This window comes from Tachyglossus aculeatus, chromosome X4, assembly GCF_015852505.1.
Source record: "Tachyglossus aculeatus isolate mTacAcu1 chromosome X4, mTacAcu1.pri, whole genome shotgun sequence".
In the NCBI taxonomy this organism is placed as follows: Eukaryota; Metazoa; Chordata; class Mammalia; order Monotremata; family Tachyglossidae; genus Tachyglossus; species Tachyglossus aculeatus.
The window spans coordinates 32,402,586-32,416,308 of record NC_052098.1 but is presented as its reverse complement, the minus strand read 5'-3'; positions in this window follow the sequence as shown (position 1 = coordinate 32,416,308).

The window sequence follows — 13,723 nt, the reverse complement described above, 5'->3', positions numbered from 1 at the left end:
CTTAAATTCAAGGGCATATTGAATTCAAAGCAATGTAACCTAGAACAAACCGATGCCTGAAAACACCAACGTTAATATTTAGCTTCGTGGGAATATAAATTAAGCACATGTAAACCAAAGCATCTAGGTAAGTCTAATCTTCATTTCCTCTACAACCAAAAAACACCGAAGAAAAGGTCTCTTTATAACAGAATGAATAGTAGAGAATCATATTTAACTCTGGACATGTGTCCTTATAGAAATACTGGCCTTGCCTTACATGAAGAACAGATATGACTGCAAACATCCTCTATTGGGGCATAAAGTGATCATTCTTTTTACTACCTATTGGATTATGTTGATTATGTCTCTCCAAGGTAAATTAATCACAGGAATTCATACCTGAAGCTTTTTTTCTCTTAGTCTGCTCTAATTTATAATCAAGTTTAAATAGTGAAATGTGAAAATAGGAACTTGAGCGTGGAAGGGGGTCAAAGGAGGATGATCCAAGTCTACCAGTATTAAAAGATAATTAAAAATATATGTGTTCTTTTACTTTTGAGTATCGGGTGGGGTATAAAAAAAAAACTGAGACACATGGGGCCAGAGACAGGGAAAGACACACAAACCTGGGTCTGAAGAGGGGAAAGCACAGGCACACCTAGGGACTGAAAGTGATAAACAGAGACTCCCAATATCCCCAAACCATTCACCAGGCTGCCCCAGGACCAGGCTGAGGTTGGGAAGTGCTTCTTGCCTGACCTCAAAGCCTGAAGGGGGAAGAAGAGTCCCAGTTGGATCTGGGGCCAGACCAGGGACAAAAATAGGAGTCACCACCACATGTATTTACCTTCCATCCCAAATCTGTCAATTCCCAAAATGCGACTGCTAGTTCATTGATTAAAATTAGCTCTCATCTGAAGAAAGAGAAATAAACTATCGATTCTGGCCCAATGTAGCTGCATACGCCACTTTGGAGGAGGTAGTATTTGCTCAGTGATCTATCAGTGATCAGTGATCTATTCAAGTCACTAAAATTCTCTGTGTCTAGTTTTTCCATCTATATAATTTTGAATTGTGAGCTTCCCAAGGGACAGGAACTGTTTCTAATTCCCATCTGTGTACTCTTTTCCACTGTTTAGTACAGTGCTCTGCACAGACAGAAATTAATGAATACTATTACTATTACTGCCACTACAAAATGGGAACAGCACGCACCTACATTCTGTAAAATGTATGCGCAGTCTAGCAAAGGATGTATGCTCCTTGAGAGCACTCAATGTCTTCTTCCTCTATAGTACTCACCCGAGTGCTTTACCCAGTGCTCTGTAAACAGTAGATAGTCATTAAATACTGTTGCTTGATTGGTTGATTAATGATAATAATGATGGTATTTGTTAAGCGCTTACTATGTGCAAAGCACTGTTCTAAGCTCTGGGGAGGTTACAAGATGATCAGGTTGTCCCACGGGGGGCTCACAGTTTTAATCCCCATTTTCCAGATGAGGGAACTGAGGCACAGAGAAGTTAAGTCACTTGCCCAAAGTCACACAGCTGACAGTTGGCGGAGCTGGGACCGACTCCAAAGCCCGTGCTCTTTCCACTGAGCCACGCTGCTTCTCTGGTTGATTGACTGACGAAGGCTATAAATAGTAAGTATAATGTAAATAGCAAAGGATCAAAGGAAAAAGTATGAAGGAATGAAGTACTGAAACATTTTGTGGTTGCTGCTCTGCTTTGAATTGGAGACTGCATAAATATCACATTGCAGTATTGCATTTTCAAATCTGCAGTTCCCTGTTATGCTCTTAAATTCTGTGGAAATTTCCAGTTTCACCATAGTTTTTATCATCAAGCATTCATTAAGTGATTTCAGTGGGTGAAACACTGAACTAGGCACGGGGGTGATTATAAAGAAAGGGATTAAGACACAATCCCTGGAGTAATGGGAGAGGACAGGCACATTATATAACAACTTTTGTTGTGTTGTTGAGCGAAGCACACAGCCCATGTGTTCCTGTACATGAAAATTCCTTCTTGCCCTTAGAACCACTGGCTCAGCCCTCCTGCCCCCATTCATCCTCCCCTAGTCACATGGACCTTCCAGCCGCTCCTCCTTCCCCCACCGTCTCACCAGGCTGGCCTAGCCCCAGTAACCTGCCCAGCTTGTCTCTTTCTTCAAGCATTTTAATTGTTTAATACAGTGGTTAGGGTCATGTCCACTGCGACCTCTGGGACTGGTTTGTAGCTACTGCTTCCCAGTGGTGGCAACAGTAAGGGGAAAAGTCTGGAATGCACCTCTAACCACCCCCCCAACCCCCAACACAGATCCCAGGGCCCTAAGATATGAGGAAATTCAGAGCACTGTGTTTCTGGGCTTCATTCATTCATTCAAATGCATTTTTTGAGCACTTACTGTATGCAAAGTACTGTACTAAGTGCTTGGGAGAGTATGATGCAACAATAAACCAACACATTCCCTGCCCACAACAACCTAACAGTCTAGAGGGGGAGACAGACATTAATATAAATAAATAAATTACAGATAAGTATATAAGTGCTGTGGAGCTGGGAGGGGGTGGTGAATAAAAGGAGTGCTGGGAGAGTATGATGTAACAATAAACCAACACATTCCCTGCCCACAACAACCTAACAGTCTAGAGGGGGAGAAAGACAATAATATAAATAAATAAATTACAGATACGTATATAACTGCTGTGCAGCTGGGGGGGGGTGGGGGTGAATAAAAGGAGCAAGTCAGGGCAATGCAGAAGGGAGTGGGAGATGAGGAAAAGAGGGTTTAGTCAGGGAAGGCCTCTTGGAGGAGATGTGCCCTCAATAGGCTTTGAAGGTAGGGAGAGTAATTGTTGGGGTAATTGTCTTTCATATTAATATTGATACAATTCATGTCCAAGACCTTTTTTTGAATTTTTCTACATACACTCTCTCCTGTTCCCTCAGGAAAAGCAAAACAGAAGAATTTGTAGCTACTGAGCAAAGGTGAAGACAAATATCTTCTGCCATTATCCATGGTAAACATTCAATTTCTGCTTAGCATAAGAATATAATCAGAACCCATCACTTTTTATTCAATAAATAGGGTCTCTAGAAAGCCCACATACTCAAAACTGTTCCTCATCTCACTGCCTTTGCCCCATTTTCCTGGAAGATTCTGTCAGGAGAGGATGCAGCATTGTCCCACATAGTGACCCAAGTCCCTCTTCTACACAGGATCATTGGAGAAGAGATGCCATAACACGAACTGTGTTCTACATTCTCAAAACTGAAATTGGTCCACATGCCTATGAAGTTTTCAAAATTTGAATCCTATTGTACATTGCTCATTTAGCTTCATTTCACATAACCTTTGGGGCCAAATCCAGGTTCACAGAGCATAATCCTGGGCTCAATCTCTCTCTAACTGTTTAACGGAAAGGATTGAGGCAGAGGTAGGGGAGATGAAAGCCTAGATGAAGAACCAGAAGCACCAGGCATTACCCTACCCCTGCAATCCCCTGAATCGCTAGAAGCCACAACAGTCTGTTTTCTGGAATGTAGGGTTTCTGCAAGATTCTACATATAATCTAATCATTTGTTAAGACTCTTGTGGTTGCAGTCATCACAAATCCTGATAAGATACTATTTCCAGTCAACATCTGTCCAGAGATTTTTACTATAATGATTCTCAGTTCTCCTCCCTTCAGGAAAACAGTATATTGGGAATTTTACCAGTAGACATACCTACCACTTTCCCTACCCCTGTCCCTTTAAGGGCTCCTGTTTTTGCAACAGTTCCTGCTGTTGCCTTTGCCCTTGTTCATTTCACAGCTGTACTCCCCTCAGCGGGAGTTGACTCTTTTGTCACTATCAGACTCTATCCTGATGACTTCAGGATCTCCGACCCAACCCCCTTGCTTCCCCAGCTACCCACTCCTCTTTCCCACTGCTCCTGCTTCAGATCTTACTCCTGTTACCCCAGTGGTGTAGTCTTCACATTCATTCTCTGCCACCTGAGCCATCTCCAAGACCTTTAGAGCATTTGGTTGTATCCAGGGAGAAAGCGACTTCTACTTCATGTACATAGATGCAATGCATTGTGACCTGAAATGGTTAGGCAGTAGCTGCCATATCTGCCAAATCCACAAAGTGTTAGAACTAGTTTCACTTGTCACCACAAACCCTATCATCAATCAATCAATCAATGATATTCATCACCATAACAGTCAACCCTAGTATGGGATCATGACAAATTGCTGCCTGAGGAGCAGCTACCCACAATCCATCATTTTCATTCAACAGCAGTCATTTGGTAAATTAAAAAAACAAAAAACAAAAAAAACCCTCCTTGGCAATTTTCTCCAAAGGTTTTCTCCATGGCAGCAGTTCAGCAGGGAAAACACCTGAGAAGCAAATTTAAAGTTCAAAAAGGGGAAGCTGCACTCTTTCCTCCCAATCAAATTATCTACCTCTGTCAGAGACGGTGGATTAGAAGTTGCAGCTCCCTGAACTACTATTGTCAGGGATCCCAACCAGAGCCAGAATTCCCAGGGTTTGCAGGCTATTTATTTTTTGATGGAAGATATTGTACACTATCATCATTGTTCACCATATGTGCTGGACCACTGCTTTCCCAAGTTCTCCCACTGGCTTGGAACTCCCTCCCGACTCCGTATATGCCGGATCACTGCTCTCCCCACCTTCAAAGCATTACTGAGGTCACATCTCCTCCAAGAGGCCTTCCCCAGTTAAGACCCTTTTCCCTGGCCCCATCATCTATGCACTTGGATCTGTGACCTTTGAGCATTTGATATTTGCCAAACCGTCAGCCCTGTGGCACTTATGTACATTCTATATACTATATATTATAAATTATTTATTTATATTAATGCCTGATTTCCCCTCTAGACTGTTAGCTCGTTGTGGGCCAGGAACATATCTGCCAACACTCTGGTACTGTACTCTCTCAAGTGCTCAGTACAGTGCTCTGCACACAGTAAGCACTCAATACATACCATTGATGATGATGATCGAGCAAAAGTCCTTGCAGAAAAGAATATAAGCACATATTTACACATATGAAGGAAAGCAAAAAGGGGCTATTGGACAGAGAATTGGATCCAAAATCATGGGACCTTACTTTTAGTTCCAGCCTTATAGTGATTGACCGAATTCGGGACAATCACTAAACCACTGAGTATTTCCGTTTTATCTGTAAAATGGGGATAGAAAACTGTCCTCTCCTGACTTCATAGAAATGATCTGAGGATTATCAATTGCTGATGTGAAAGCACATTTAGCTCTTGAAAGAAAGGCACTCTATAAATCCAAGGTTTTGCTGATATCTTTCAAGAAATTTTACTTATTCATTATTAGAAATATTTTAGCATATTCTTGGTAATCAAATATACTTTTATGAAATGTTCAAATGAATTTTTAAAATAATGTTGACTCTTAATAAATTATATTGATAGCCTTTGGTGCACCGCTTTCTTCCCACCTTTCTCCAATGAAGCTTCAAAATAACAAGATAATTTATTAAAATTTACAAAGACCACAGTCTGAGATACAGCTACTAATGAGAAAGTTTGTGGCCAAGCATAATAGAAAAAACATCTGTGAATCTATAGTGATGTTGTGTTTCAACCTAGATGAGAAAATGTGTTCTTTTACTGGAGAATGGATCAAAGAAACATCATCAAGAAGACTTCCTACAGTAGGAAAAATAGGTAAAGTACAGTAAGTCCAGAGCAAAATTGTTAGGAGTGAAAAACTTTTCTCTTTTCAGAAATGAAGCACTCGGTTTCAAAAACAGCATTTATCACAAGACACTGTTATCTGTTCTTTTGGTACACTGGCAGCTATACAGTTTTCATGTTAATTATTTCTCTTCATGCTGGCTGCAAGATAGACATCTTGCAGCTAACCATAGAAACATTATAATAGAACGAGTCTTGTATGAAGACACAAAATCCTTTTATGCAGTCTAGTTTAGAATCCATTTCAAAAACTCTATGGTGCTACACCTAGAAACCAAATTGTGCTGGGAAGCTTATATTTTTACATATATTTCAGTTATGCTGCAAATTTGGTTTTGATTTTGGAAAGCCAATAATTCTGTCTTTATACACAATTTGATATTATGTTCTATTGTATCTGTAACAAAAAAGTAATTTACTTTCTTTCCTGGGAATCTAGATATGCATCTCATACCATCTTATTCATTTCGCCAGAGAAAATGCACTTTCCGTTTACCTTGACAATGACACCTAAACTCTGAGGGATAAAATGGAATTTGATGTTTCCTGTATGTTGTAATGAAAAGTTGCTTTTCTTAATACTCAGTATGGCAAGCATTTAGAAGAGAAACAAAAATCACCCTCTATTCGCCGGAGATAATAGAACAAGCTCTAACAGGTTTTGCCTTGTACCACAGAACTGTATTTTTAAAGGTAGCAGCTTTTTTCATTTTTATTCAAATTCATGAGTCATTCCATACCTCCTAAAGCCATCTGAATAATCTTAGGTAAATAAATACTCCGTCCCAATCTAAGAGTATCAAAACCAGCAAAATGGAATAAAATGGCCTCAGGTATAGATTTGCATAGATCAAATTCTTACAACACATATAAACGTTAGATTCTAGGTTCAAAAAGAATGAAATAAGAGCTTGCTTTCCAAAACAACACAAATGCATGAGCCGTTTGATCTTAAATCTACTATTCCCAGATATATTTTTACAGTCTATTTCTTTTTTAAAAAATACCCACAATACTTGCATTCTTCCAACAGAAACTGGGTCAGTTAAATGCCCATGCATAACACCAGTGACAGTTTGCCTTCTAGATTTCATTTTCTAGTGGCCAGAGCAGCTTAGAAATTGGGCTGTGGTAAAGAAATCAGAGTGCATAAAGTTTCATAAATCCTGAATGAGCACAGACCCAACCATGTATTTTTTCTCATTTTCATTTTTTGATACGTCAATAATCTCCAGAAAGAGTACATGACTTACCACTAAAAATGCACAGTTTGCATATTGCATGAAACTGGTCGTGAGCTTGTTGTCCATTTTTTTAACTATTGCAGCTCCATAACTATCATCAGACAATTTTATTTTTATAAATAAAAATTTTTGGTGAAAAACGATGGTTCATAATGATGAGAAAATAAAAAGGGGATACAAATTAATATAGAAGATTTTCAAATTCATCTTCACTTTGAATCTTTATGAAATGAGCCAGATTCTACCCTGTGAACTACTCTCTGATATTAATTAAGCGCCTCTAGAAACTGCAATTACTCTTCTAGCTACTAAAGTTCCACCGTTTAACTATTAATTCTAATTTATGCAAGCATTAATACTTTACTCAGTGGTATTCTCTCAAACTGTTAATGAATGATACACTAGTGATCTGGAAAAGTTAATTCATTTTCCAATAGTGCCTAACTCATTCCTAAAGAGTTACTTATGCTTGTGTTGCTAAAGCTGATTTAATCTCCACAAATTTGATTTACAAACCAAGATGACATTTTGGATAATATGAATGAATAAGGATAACATTTCAGATGTGCAAAATAGGGCAAGTTCAATTTCAGATCTTAATTTAATTACAAGGGTTCCCAAATTTCCCTTTTCACCATTGACTAACTGTTCACGCAACAATAATGACTCCAGTTCATATATTGATATCATTGTGTTAGGAGAGATTATGGAGACTGGTAGCACTAATAGCTTTTATTTATTACCTTTTAAATGATCAAATCTCCCGTTTACAGCCCCAAAACATTTTAGACCAATTACCCGAAAAACAAAATTATTTTAAAAACTAAGATCATACCAGTTCTGAGATTTTACGACATTGTGCTGCTAAACCTACTTTTTGAATGGTCATTGCAAATGGTCATGCCAAATGGTCACTTGTTTCCTTGTCTAGTTTTCTCATGCTACATCTCATTAGATAAGATTCTGTTAAATTATGACCGGTCGATAATATACGGAATTGATTCTCATCTTTGCGTATGCTGACCTTCTTCTTGTACTGAAGAAGAAAACATTTCCACCTAGAGCCCTTTCACAGAACATCTAGAACAAAGGAAATACACCAAAATATCTATGAAAGAAAGGAATTGCATAATTGGCTTAGTACGCAACAGATTTTTGACCTGGAAATTTAGATAGGTCCAATGAATGTTTTAGTTCCCTGCAGATTTTTAAATTTGCTGTATGATTGTTTGGCTTATTTTAAAAATATTTTAAAAAAAAGGTTAGAGAGGAAATATTCAAAATCTGCTAGAGTTTACATTGACAGGCTTAAGATTATAACATCACGATTAACGATATGTAGAGCAATGTCTTGACATTTGTGCACATACACAATATTCAGACAGTCATACTATTAAACTACCTCAAATTGAGGTTGATGCCTTTTCCCAGAAAGGGTATTTTCTCTAAACTAAGCACTGCTAATGTTTTGAGTCTAAAGAAAGCAGGTTTTATGTTCAAGGTGAGCATTCTGACAAATTGTTATTAAAGTAATGCATTTTATACAGTTGTCTGTTGGGGGACTACATTGGGATTCATTTTTATTTGGGGCTTTTGGAAAAGAGTTAAAAATGATTTCTGCTCAAAGCACATAACATGTAGCTCACAAATAAACTTTATGCTGACCTCCCTTTGACCTAATATGCCACTGCATAACGCATGATGATGTATTTTGGGGAATATTTTATCGATGTGGTTTTATTCCTATAAATGAACAAATTCTACAGCAACTGCTTTTCACATACACTAACTACATACCATTTTAACTTTGACCAAAATAATGCGTAAATTCCAAGTACAACTCACAATCACGTAAACCGTAACCTCTGAACTTCAATCTCTAACTTGCAATCCAATCACTTCATATCCTTGGAACGCAATCTCTAGCAATGCCTCCAACTCTAACTGCTTTTAAAGCAAGAACGTCTTACTTTCTTCCACCTTACACTACTACCCCAGTACTATTGGAAATAATACACTCTACTGGATGATGATGATAGTACACTGACAGCTCCCTGCATTTGAAACTATAACAATGTTTCTCCTCATTTCCCATCTTAGTTAAAGATTTCCAGGCTGTAACCAAGCAGAGCACCGTGCATCCTTGCTGACCTCGGCTGTTTACTTAATATGCCTAATTCCAGGGAAGGCTGTTGGACTTCCTAAATATTTCTTTCTACAGAAGTTTCAGCATCTGATGAAAACTCCCTCACATTTGCTAAATTCCTCCTTTGAAGAGAAGAGACCCAGAAGCTGCATTGCTGGGTGTGAGATAACCACGTATTAAGCAGTACACAGTACAGCACACGGCAAAGTACTTACATTTCCAGCAGCCAAGCATAATGCAGCCACCCCGTCTACACCAACGCCTACACCTTTTTGGTTAGGCATAAGTGATTTTTGTGTTAACAGATGTAATCACTTGCACCGAGTTAAAAGGCCCGGTCCTGGGCCTTTTCATTGTTTTGTCCTCGCACTTAATTTCCCCCTTCCTCGTGCATCGGCCCTTGTTCCTCCCATCCCCCGTGCGCTTTCTCCGCCCTTATTGCCCAGACTCCGGAAAGGGAATCCCAAAAGTGCTCGGTCAGGGAGGGCTGCGGGAAAGACCGCTTCATCATCAGGTAGAGGTGAGTCCCCTCTCCGTTCTGGTCCACCCGATCTCTCCTTGCTGTCAACAGCGACCCAGAGATGCTCTCTTCCTCCCTTCATAGCTCTCTTCCTCCCTTCAAGGCCCTGCTGAGAGCTCACCTCCTCCAGGAGGCCTTCCCAGACTGAGCCCCTTCCTTCCTCTCCCCCTCGTCCCCCTCTCCATCCCCCCATCTTACCTCCTTCCCTTCCCCACAGCACCTGTATAGATGTATATATGTTTGTACATATTTTTTACTCTATTTTATTTGTCCCTATCTATTCTATTGATTTTATTTTGTTAGTATGTTTGGTTTTGTTCTCTGTCTCCCCCTTTTAGACTGTGAGCCCACTGGTGGGTAGGGACTGTCTCTATATGTTGCCGACTTGTGCTTCCCAAGCGCTTAGTCCAGTGCTCTGCACATAGTAAGGGCTCAATAAATACGATTGATGATGATGATGCTCGGCGCAGCGCAACCTCAGGAACAGGGGCAAGCATCTCTGGCGAGCAAACTTCCCCCAAAGCAGAGAGGGAAGCGATATCAAGTGGCAGCAGGGCGACGGCTTTTGAGCCCTCAACACCCCGCCAAAAGGGAACAGTTAGGAGGGCAAGGAAGGTGTTACCTCTCCAGGTTGCCCCACCGGTGGCCAACGTGGCTCTGTCCGAAGGGGAGCCGCTTGCCCGAGCTGATGCAGGAGGGAGCTGACCAGGGTCCTGGACTCAGCTGCCGCCAGCTGAACCTGCGGAGGCTCCCCCTTTCATCATCAATCGCATTTACTGAGCGCTTACTACGTGCAGAGCACTGTACTAAGCGCTTGGGAAGTACAAATTGGCAACATATTCCCCCTTTCCCACCCCCAGGCCCCCCGCTCGGCTTTGGCAGCGCCCGGCTCTCCAACCTCGGTCCCGGGCTCACTCTAGCGTACGGAAGGAGAACAGAAAAGCCGGCCCTCCCAGGCGAGGACCCTCAGCCCGCCTCCAACGGAGATCCCACTTCTCTGTGCCTCAGTTCCCTCATCTGTAAAATGGGGATTAAGACTGTGAACCCCCCGTGGGACAACCTCATCGTCTTGTATCCTTCCCAGCGCTTAGAACAGTGCTCTGCACATAGTAAGTGCTTAACAAATGCCATCATGATTATTATTATTATTATTATCCTAGCCCACTCACCTGCTGCAGCAGCAGCACCCCGGTCACAGCTCCCGCGACGTCCTTTGCTCCTTAGAGCAACGGAGGCTTCAGGCGGCAGTGCTAAACGGGAAACCGGACACGATTGGAAAAATCGATCAATCATCACGACGGACACGCATCCATAGACCCCACCCCGCAAGAGTGGTGGCGTTAGGATTGATTATGTTCAATTAGGTATTATTATCAAGGAGAGAGCACTACTCTCCGCTTCCTGCCTCCCACTTAGCAACATCGGCAGCATCTCGGGCAGCAGCACCATGCTAATTCCCACCGGAAAATATTTCCCCCGATTCTGCAATGGAATCGCAGCCATCCGAAGGGTTGGGGCCCGCCTATTTTTTTCTTCCAAAATATCTATCTATTTGGAAAGTTAGCCTCCCCCCGCTAACAATTCCGGTAACGGCATCGCCTCTTCTTACCTTGAGGCAGTGTGAGAATTCTCCTTTATGTCCTTAAACCCAACGAAGTGGATGCAGTGCACGGCGAAAAGTCCGGTGTCTTTCTCGACTTCCAAAACCCCAGTTCCTTTTTCTTTCTCTTTTTAATGATCAAGGGGCGAGGATGAAGACCACAAAACAGGGCAAGCACCTTCAAGCCTTAAGAGTCCGAAAAGAAGGGTTGGCCGTGAGATGGCCACCCCTCCTTAACCCCGCCCTTTCCCAACTTGACTGTATTCAATTTGCTTCTCTCCTTTAAGAAAATACACACCGAGCAATTCCCTGGGATTAGGCGGGACGCAAGCAAAGAGGCTCCCTGCTGCTGCTCCTCCTCTCTTTTTAATTGGCAAAACCCTTTCCTTGTTGCTCCAATTTGATGAACGGTTGTGAGGGAGGTGAGGGGGTGAGTGGGAGAGCGCGACTCCAAAGCAGAGCTTCCCCAACGCCGCTTCCAGTGCAGCCCGGTGGCGAAGCTGCCAGCACCGAGGAAACTTTGAAGCCCCGCTCCCCGCGCTAGGTGAGGATGAGGGAGGAGAAAAGGAGGAGGAGGAGGAAAAGGAGGAGGAGGGGGGAAAGGAGGAAGAGGAGGAAAAGGAGCAGGAAGAGGAGGAGGACGACGACGACTAGAAACAGGGACTAGAAGGCGCTTGAGGACGAAGGGCGGTGGAGACAGAAAGAGAGAAAGAGAGCAGCCCCTTCTCGGGTTATCCTCTACTCCGAGCCGGCAGCAGGCACACGTAAATCCAGCTCCGGAGGAAGGACAGGTGTCCAGGGATCAGGAGTGGATGGAAGAAGAAAAGGAAGAGGAGGAAGGAAAACAATGCAGATTTTCAAAGGAATAAATGAATCACTCCCACTAGTTATCGCGCTGCAAAAAGCGACCCAAGTCTTCTCCACTCCTCTCCCTCTGGCTGGTCCCGTCTCCGACTGCTACGGTTCGTTGGTTGAAGCCAGGCGGCGGATGGGCGGTTTAACCCTTTCCCCTCTGCCCCTCCACGAACCACCGCGAGCAGTCCGCTCTCCCTCCGAAGGAGAAGGAGGAGCCCTCGCCGCAGTTTGCACGGTAGCCGAGGGGGCCCCTCGCAGCTCTCAGAAGAGCGGCGCCGAGCCATCTTTCCCAGGCTGAGGCCTCATTTTAGCCCCCTTTGGTCCTCCCTACTCTCGCATCTCTCCAACAAGTCCGGCTGCCAGCCCTGTTGGGTGGTCGAAGCTAGAGGTTGACAGGGGCGGGGGTTTCCTCCTTTGTTGATTCCGTCGGTAAGCAGAGACGCTTCTGCTCTAAACGGGGCGGGAGCAGGTGCAAAGCTCCGCCGGGAAAGAGGCGGGGTTAGATACAGGAGCGACCCCCTTTAGCAGCCATTCCCAAGGCCGTGGTTGGGAAGAGCGCTGCGCTGGCTTCCCCCTCTTCTGCCCGTCTCAACTTTGTTCTCCCCACCCTGCCGCCGTTGGGCGGGGTCCCCGCCCAGAGATCCAGCAGAAAAAAAGGAAGGAGGAGACTTGGAGCAGAAAGCAGAAAGGATCTTCCAAAAGAGCGGGTTTCCCCAATCAGTTCAGGAGAAAGGCACCCTGCTCTCACTCAGTTCCTCTCGGACATGAATCCCTCGCCTCCAGCCTGCGCCCTCCCTCCAAGCCTAAATACAGTTTCGGAAACGAAACTTTGTTTTCTGGGGGGGCCTGCCTAATATTTTTCTGCCTAGTTCCGTTCAGATCGGTCGGGATCCCTGGTGCCCAAAGTGCTGTCTACAGAGGCGGCGGAGGATTCGGAAGATTATGCTGCAGCACGCTTTCCCCGGGACTCACCGCTCGGAAGCAGAGAAAGGAAAATAGCCAAACTTCATTTGAGCAGAGTTGGGGCCCTCCCAACCCTTGGCCTGCTGCCTTTTGCTCGGGATCCTGTTATCTTGCGGGTAGGTAAGCAGTGGTAGGTGGTAACCCTGCCTAGAGTTACCAATCCAGCCATCCGCCAACGAGTTTGGAGTTTGAGAGCACAAGAGAAGGGGAGATAGTTGACTGTAATCGATGAAACTCTGTAACGAATAAAAGAAAGGAACGGGAAGGAAAAGACTTTTTTTTGGAGGTTTATTTTCCAAGCAGGGCTCTTCTTCACTTAGGAGTTGTGACCTCTTCAATGAAGCTACTCCATCTCGTCTGCTGTTGGCCGGGGAAAGAAAGCAGCCCCGTAGCGCCCATCTGGATCCGAGCAGTTGACTTGTTTCAAAAGGTGGTTTAATTCGGCCCCGGCGAGAAACTTGAGGGTGAAGATAAGGTAGATGCCAGATCGGAGCCGTCCTGGCCGAACCACGGCTAGGTGATGATTAAGTACGCCCATTCCGAGCCACGCGTTCGTGCTGATTATGAAATAGACAATAGAGTATTGATGTGTGCGCGTTTGGTCCTCACTCCCTCCTTTCCAAAACTCAGGACGGAACAGGAGCTGTGACGCTTCTTATTT